This window comes from Penaeus vannamei, chromosome 35, assembly GCF_042767895.1.
Source record: "Penaeus vannamei isolate JL-2024 chromosome 35, ASM4276789v1, whole genome shotgun sequence".
In the NCBI taxonomy this organism is placed as follows: domain Eukaryota; kingdom Metazoa; phylum Arthropoda; class Malacostraca; order Decapoda; family Penaeidae; genus Penaeus; species Penaeus vannamei.
The window spans coordinates 30,493,225-30,500,724 of record NC_091583.1 but is presented as its reverse complement, the minus strand read 5'-3'; positions in this window follow the sequence as shown (position 1 = coordinate 30,500,724).

The following is a 7,500-nucleotide window of genomic DNA, read 5'->3' as shown; positions in this document are numbered from 1 at the left end:
ATTCTTTGTTTATTTTTTATTTTTTTCTAACTTTTCTATTCGTTACATTCTTTGTCTAATTCATTCTAATCTTCTCTTTCTTCGTTCTATCTTGCAACATTATCAATATATATATCTTTTAATTCTATTGATCTGTTTATCTATATATCTACTCATTTATTTGTCAAAGGTTTTAATTCTTTCTTTAACTTAACCTCTTTTTTTTTTTTTCTTCTTTTTGTTCCTGTTATTATTGTTGTTGATGTTATTGCTGTCCTTGTTTTGTTGTTTTCTTGTCCTTATTCTACTATTTTGTTGTTGCTTTTCTTGTTTTTGTTGTTTTTCTTGTTTTTGTTGCCTCTGGTTCTTTGGCAGCGACCTCAGACTAAGCTGAAGACCTTCTCAATGCGGTTAACGTGGGTAAGACTGAATATTAAAAGAAAAAGGACGTTAAGCAAGATTGTGTTGCAATCCCTTCGGTACACTGGGGATGAGGGGCTTCCAGGACTCTCTCTCCCTCCCTCTCTCTCTCTCTCTCTCTCTCTCTCTCTCTCTCTCTCTCTCTCTCTCTCTCTCTCTCTCTCTCTCTCTCTCTCTCTCTCTCTCTCTCTCTCTCTCTCTCTCTCTCTCTCTCTCTCTCTCTCTCTCTGTCTTTCTGTCTATTTGTCTGTTTGCCTTTGTCTCTCTCTCTCTCTCTCTCTCTCTCTCTCTCTCTCTCTCTCTCTCTCTCTCTCTCTCTCTCTCTCTCTCTCTCTCTCTCTCTCTCTCTCTCTCTCTCTCTCTCTCTTCTGTCTATTTGTCTATTTGTCTTTATCTCTCTCTCTCTCTCACTCTCTCTCTCACTGTCTCCCTACTTCCCCCTCCCTCTCCTCACCCCCCCCCACCGCTGCATAAACTCCCATCTCTCAGGTACAGAGTAATAACCGGATTCGAGCCTCAAGATCGCTTCCTACTCCTCTTCCTCCTCCTCCTTCCTCTTCTTTCTCCTTCTCCTCCGCGTTCTCTTTCTCCTCCCCTTACTCCTCTTCCTCTTCTTCGTTTTCCATCTCCTTCTTCTCTTTTTTCTCTTGCTCATTCCTGTACTCCCCCGCCTCCTCCTCCTCTTCATCCTCCTCTATCTCCTTCCTTTCTTCGTCTTCCTCCCACTCCTATTTTTCTTCTCATTTCTCTTCCAATTCCTCATTTTCTTCTTTCCCTTTCTCCTCCTCCCCCCTCCTCCTCCATCCCCTCCTTCTCTTCCTCCTCCTCCTCCGCCTCACGTTCCTCCTTCACCGACATACGTAATCCTCGTCGTTTGTGTCGATGAGAATAATGTGCGCATATGTGAGTGCCTACGTGTGTGTGTGTGTGTGTGTGTGTGTGTGTGTGTGTGTGTGTGTGTGCGTCTCTCTCTCTCACTCTCTGCATGTGTGTGTGTGTATGTTTCTCTCTGTCTCTGCATGTGTGTGTATACGTCTCTCTCTCTCTGCATGTGTGTGTGTACGTCTCTCTCTCCCTGCATGTGTGTGTGTGCGTGTGTGTGACTGTGCGTGCATGTGTGTGTGCGGCGTTTATTGGATGTCTTTGATAGTTTGGACGCCCTTCCTTTCATTCCCTTCGTCTTGCCTTTCTCCTCTTTCTATTCCTTCCTTCTTCCTGTTCTTTCCCCTTTCCCTCTCCGCCGATGAGGCTCCAGACTTGCTGTCGAGAAACGGGTCGGTGCGAATGGGCATTTCTCCTCCTCCTCTTCCTCCTACTTCTCGTCGTCGTCCTTCATCCCTCCTCTTCCTCTTCTTCCTGCTCCCCTTTCTCCTCCTCCTCCTCCTTTTCTTCCTCTTCCTCCTCTTTCTCCTCTTCTCCTCCTCTTCCTCGTCCTTTTTCTCTTCTTCCTCCTCCTATTTCTCGTCCTCTTTCCCCTCCTCCTCTTCCTCCTCCTCTTCATTTAAGCATTGTCAGTGTTATTATTACATTTGAATTTTTACTTTTTCCGTCATCTTTTCTTTTTCTTTCCCCTTCTCTTTCTTCAATTTCATTTTATTTTTGTTCGTATTCTATTTTTTCTTATTCTTCATCTTTATCGTTTCTTCCCCCTCCCTTCTCCGTCGGCGCTTTCCCTGTGCACATCACAGAAAATAAAGTGAAATTGGAAGAGCAACAAAGCAGAAACCCGGGGAATATTTCAGGCGTTTCTGTTCCTTACATACATATTTTTTTATTATTATCATTATCTTCTGATGATAATGGTAATGATAATGATGATGGAGAGTACAATGAGAGTGAAAATGATGACGATAATAGTTGTGTTAATAATGATGTTAAAGTGATTATTATGTTGACAATAACGATGATGATAATAGTTTTATTAACAAGATCTTTAGTGGCACCGACTGAATCGAGAACAGTGATCACAATGATAACAGAATAATCATAAGATGATTAAGATGATAACTGTAGTAATGATATCAGTGATGGCAATGTTAAAGGACGGTTTGTGTGTGAATATATTGGCACAAAGAACTTACTCTAAAAAAAAAAGAAAAAAAATGAGAGAGAGAGAAAGACTGACACACACACACACAGACTGACAGAGAGAGAAAGAGAGAGAGAGACTGACATACACAGAGGCTGACAGAGCGAGAGAGAGAGAGACTGACATACAGAGAGGCTGACAGAGCGAGAGAGAGAGAGAGAGAGAGACTGACATACAGAGAGAGAGGCTGACAGAGCGAGAGAGAACAAGAGCGCCACAGTTACTTTTCCGATCCCGCGCGTTCCATTGCGAAAGCCCAATAATTCATCCCCGAGTGTGTTCACCCGCAGACTCAATTGGACACAAAACTTTTCCGTGGGCGGCCGCCAGCGCCCGCAGTCATTCGCCGGAACATTGTCAGAGTGGATTGGCTGAGTCTCCGGCCGCCCAGGTGAGTATTTCCCCAACACGCCGCGTCTGCCGCCTCTTCGGTGCATTTACTCCGCCGTGAGACTTGCATGGCATCGGCGAAGGGCGCGCGTCCGGAGCGATTTCCATGGATCTGATATAATTGCTAATTTTCCTTGTTGAAACATTTGCGGGGAATTGGCGCGCTCATTTCCATGGGCGGAGGAGGAGGAGGAGGTGGAGCCGCCTTTCAGTCCTTTGAGTACACGGGCGCTCGCGCGTGTGGGCGGCCAGGCGTGCGCAATCTCCCGCACGCCCGCACATACCTCAGGCATGATCATAATCTCATGAAGTCGTGGACGCTGCCCCCCCCCTCCTTACCCCCCTCCCCCTCCCCACTCCGTCTCCACCCTCTACTCCGATCCCTCTCCCCCTTCCTTCCCCTCCTCCCCTCCCATCTCCTCTTCACCCTTCCCGTGCATTCCTCTCCCCCCTTCCCCACCACTCCCTCCTCCTTCTTTCCTCTTCCCCCTACTTCCACTGCCCACTTCACCCCTTCGCTTCGCCCTTCAGCTCTCCCTCTCCCCACCCCCCGCCACCGCCCTCTACTCCCCCTCCCTCCTCCTCCCTCCCTCCCTCCTCCCTCTCATTTCTCCTCCTCATCCTCCTCCCTCTCATTTTCACCTCCTCCTCCTCCCTCTCATTTCTCCTCCTCCTCCTCCTCCCTCCCCCTCTCCCTCCCCCTCTCCCTCCCCCTTCTCCTTCCTCCCTCCCCTCCTCCTCCTCCCTCCCCCTCCTCCTCCTCCTCCCTCCCTCCCACTCTCCCTCCCCTCCTCCTCTTCCCTCCCTCCCCCTCCTCCCTCCCCTCCTCCTCCCCCTCCCCCTCCCCCTCCTCCCTCCTCCTCCTCCTCCTCCTTCTCCTCCTCCCTCCCTTCCCCTCCTCCTCTCCTTCCCCTCCTCCCTCCCCCCTCACCCCTCCCCCTTCTCCTTCCTCCCTCCCCCACCTCCTCCCTCCCTCCCCTCCTCCTCCTCCCTCCTCCCTCCCTCTCCCTCTTCCTCCCTCCCCCTCCTCCTCCCTCCCCCTCCTCCTTCCCCCTCCCTCCTCCCTCCCTCCCCTCTCCCTCCCCCTTCTCCTTCCTCCCTCCCCCTTCTCCTTCCCCCCTCCCTCCTCCTCCTCCCTCCCACTCTCCCTCCCCCTCCTCCTCTTCCCTCCCCCTCCCCCTCCTCCCTCCCCCCCCCCCTCCTCCTCCTCCTCCCTCCCCTTCCTCCTCCTCCTCCTCCCTCCCTCCTCCTCCTCCCCCTCCTCCCTCTCCCTCCCCCTCCTCCTCCCTCCCTCCCCCTCTCCTCCCCCTCCCTCCTCCCTCTCCCTCCCCCTCCTTCTCCTCCTCCCTCTCCCTCCGCCTCTTCCCTCCCCCCTCCCCCCCTCCTCCTCCCTCCCTCCCCCTCCTCCTCCCTCCTCCTCCTCCTCCACCCCTCCTCCTCCCTCCCTCCTCCCTCCCCCCTCCTCCTCCTCCTCCTCCTCCCTCCTCCTCCTCCTCCTCCCTCCTCCCTCCTCCTCCTCCTCCCTCCCTCCCTCCCCTCCTCCTCCCTCCCCCTCCTCCCTCCTCCCTCCCCTCCTTCCCTCTCCTCCCTTTCCCTCCTCCTCCTCCCACTCCCTCCTCCTCCCTCCCCCTCTCCCTCCTCCCCCTCCTCCTCCTGCGAGTCGGGGCTCCGCTCAATGAATCCGAAGCATAATGGTCGCGGATGATGCAAGTCCATCTCTCGCCTCGACATGCTCGCCGTCGCCACAAAGACTTCTTTAACGACATCAGTCTTTTAAGGGAAAAAAAAAGAAAAAGAAAAAAGAAAGAAAGGATAAAAAGAAAAAAAGAAAAAACTCGAGTATGAGTTGGCGTTGAGGCGGTGGGAGGGGGGGAAGGGGGGAGTGGGACGAGGGAAGAGGAAGGGAAAATGAGAAAGCCAGAGAAATGGTGAAAGAGAAGAAAAGAGGGAGGGGAAAGAGAGATACAGAAACGAAGGAGATGAAAAGGAGGGAGTAGAGAGAAGGAGAAACGGAGAAACAGCTGAAAAAAGAGAGAGAGAAGAAAATAAGGGCAATCTAGGAAAAAGGAAGGAGAGATTGCATAAAATGAGAATAAAGGGAAGAACAGAGACAGAGACCAAACCAGACACACACGCAAAGGAGAAAATAAGATAAGAGAGGCGGGGAGCGAGAGGGGGGGGGGGATAATGAGAGAGAGAAAAGCCGAAGGGGCGATAAGCCGTGATGGAAAGGGAGAGACGAAAGCCGAGAAGAGGGAAACGGACCGAGGAGACTTTTATTCTTGATCGACGACGTCCTTGATGGGGCGCAGGTGTGGCGCTCCCTGTCGAGGGGCGGGCACAAGGCCTCCCCCCCCCCTCTCTCTCTTTCTCTGTCTCTCTTTCTCTGTCTCTCTTCTCTCTCCCTCTCTCTTTCTCTGTCTCTCTTCTCTCTCTCTCTCTCTTTCTCGGTCTCTCTTCTGTCTCCCTCTCTCTTTCTCTGTCTCTCTTTTCTCTCCCTCTCTCTTTCTCGGTCTCTCTTCTCTCTCTCTCTCTCTCTCTCTCTCTCTCTCTCTCTCTCTGTCTCTCTTCTCTCTCCCTCTCTCTTTCTCTGCCTCTCTTCTCTCTCCCTCTCTCTTTCTCTGTCTCTCTTCTCTCTCCCACTCTCTTTCTCTGTCTCTCTTCTCTCTCCCTCTCTCTTTCTCTGCCTCTCTTCTCTCTCCCTCTCTCTTTCTCTGTCTCTCTTCTCTCTCCCTCTCTCTTTCTCTGTCTCTCTTCTCTCTCCCTCTCTCTGTCTCTCTTCTCTCTCCCTCTCTCTTTCTCTGTCTCTCTTCTCTCTCCCTCTCTCTTTCTCTGTCTCTCTTCTCTCTCCCTCTCTCTTTCTCTGTCTCTCATCTCTCTCTCCCTCTCTCTTTTTCTGTCTCTCTTCTCTCTCCCTCTCTCTTTCTCTGTCTCTCTTCTCTCTCGCTCTCTCTTTCTCTGTCTCTCTTCTCTCTCGCTCTCTCTTTCTCTGTCTCTCTTCTCTCTCCCTCTCTCTTTCTCTGTCTCTCTTCTCTCTCGCTCTCTCTTTCTCTGTCTCTCTTCTCTCTCCCTCTCTCTTTTTTGTCTCTCTTCTCTCTCTCACTCTCTTTCTCTGTCTGTCTTTATTTCTATTTCTCTCTGTCTATCTGTCTGTATTTATTTCTATTTCTCTCTATCTATCTGGCGGTCTTGCTAATTCCCTCTCTCTGTGTGTCTGCCTCTCTCTCTCTATTTATCTATCTTTTCATTTATCTCTTTATCTTACTTACCTATCTACCTACCTCTATCTCCTTTCTGCATGTGTTTACCTGTCTCTCTTCTTCACTCTGCAATTCCTCACCGTCGCTTCGCTATCTGCTTTACCACAAAAAAAAAGAAGAAAAAAAAAAGAAGAAAAATTTGTTCCAGGGATCGACTTCACCGAAAACCGCATGTTTTAGAACACACGATAAATATATTTCAAGATCTCTTTCTCCAATACTTTATAAAGAAAAGACTTCCTTTCTCGTCCCCCCCCACCCCCCCCACCCCCACCCCCGCGGTGCGTCGCCTTCAGACAGAATGAACTTCACTTTGTGCGCTTCAGCCCTTCGGCGGCACGTGTCGCTCGCGCTCGAAGTCGAAGCCGTTATTTATGTATATGTATACATACATACATACATACATATATACATATACATATATATATACTATATATATATATCTATATCTATATCTATATATATATATATATATATATATATATGTGTGTGTGTGTGTGTGTGTGTGTGTGTGTGTGTGTGTGTGTGTGTGTGTGTGTGTGTGTGTCTATGGACATATATATATATATATATATATATATATATATATATATATATATATATATATATATATATATATATATATATATATATATATATATATATACATATATACATATATTTGGTTTATAGTATATGTGTATCTATTCATCTATCTATCTATCTATATGTATGTGTGTGTGTTTATGTGTATATGCATAGATACATACATGTACATATTTTGTTTTTCTTATTTTTCCTCTTTTTTCGTTTCGTCCTTCTCTCTCCTTCCTCCCTCCTCTGCGACGCTCACCCTCGTTCTCGATTCTCCCTCACTTCTCTCATTTGCAATAAGATATTTTCCTTCCCTTTTCCCTTCCCTTTCCTCCCCTTCCCGGCGCTTCCCTCGCTCGCCTCCGCCGGTGCAGGTGTACCAACATAATTATGAAATCTGAAAGCAAATTTGCAAGCAGTCTTTGCTTCTCTCTGCGCCTCTTTTTCTCGTCTTGACTAAGGGCTTCCTCCCCGGACGCTGGCTGAGGGCGCTCGCTCGTTAACAAACGTGTTCATTTGTTTTGAAGATGTCCGAATTTATGGGATTTACAGTGCCTTGTGATTGCTTGCATTGCGGAAAAGGAGAGGCATTCGCTGAATTTCAGCCAAAGAACTGTCCAGAACGTCACATTTCACATTTCTTTTATTCTTTACTTTTCTTTTTTTTTTCCTTTTTTTTTCTTTTTTTGCTTTTTGCTTTAATGTGCACCTTCCTGGTGTGCATCTCTTATATTGCAGCTGAATTTTCTGTGATCAACTACTGTTTTTTGTTCTCGTTCTCAATGTTCT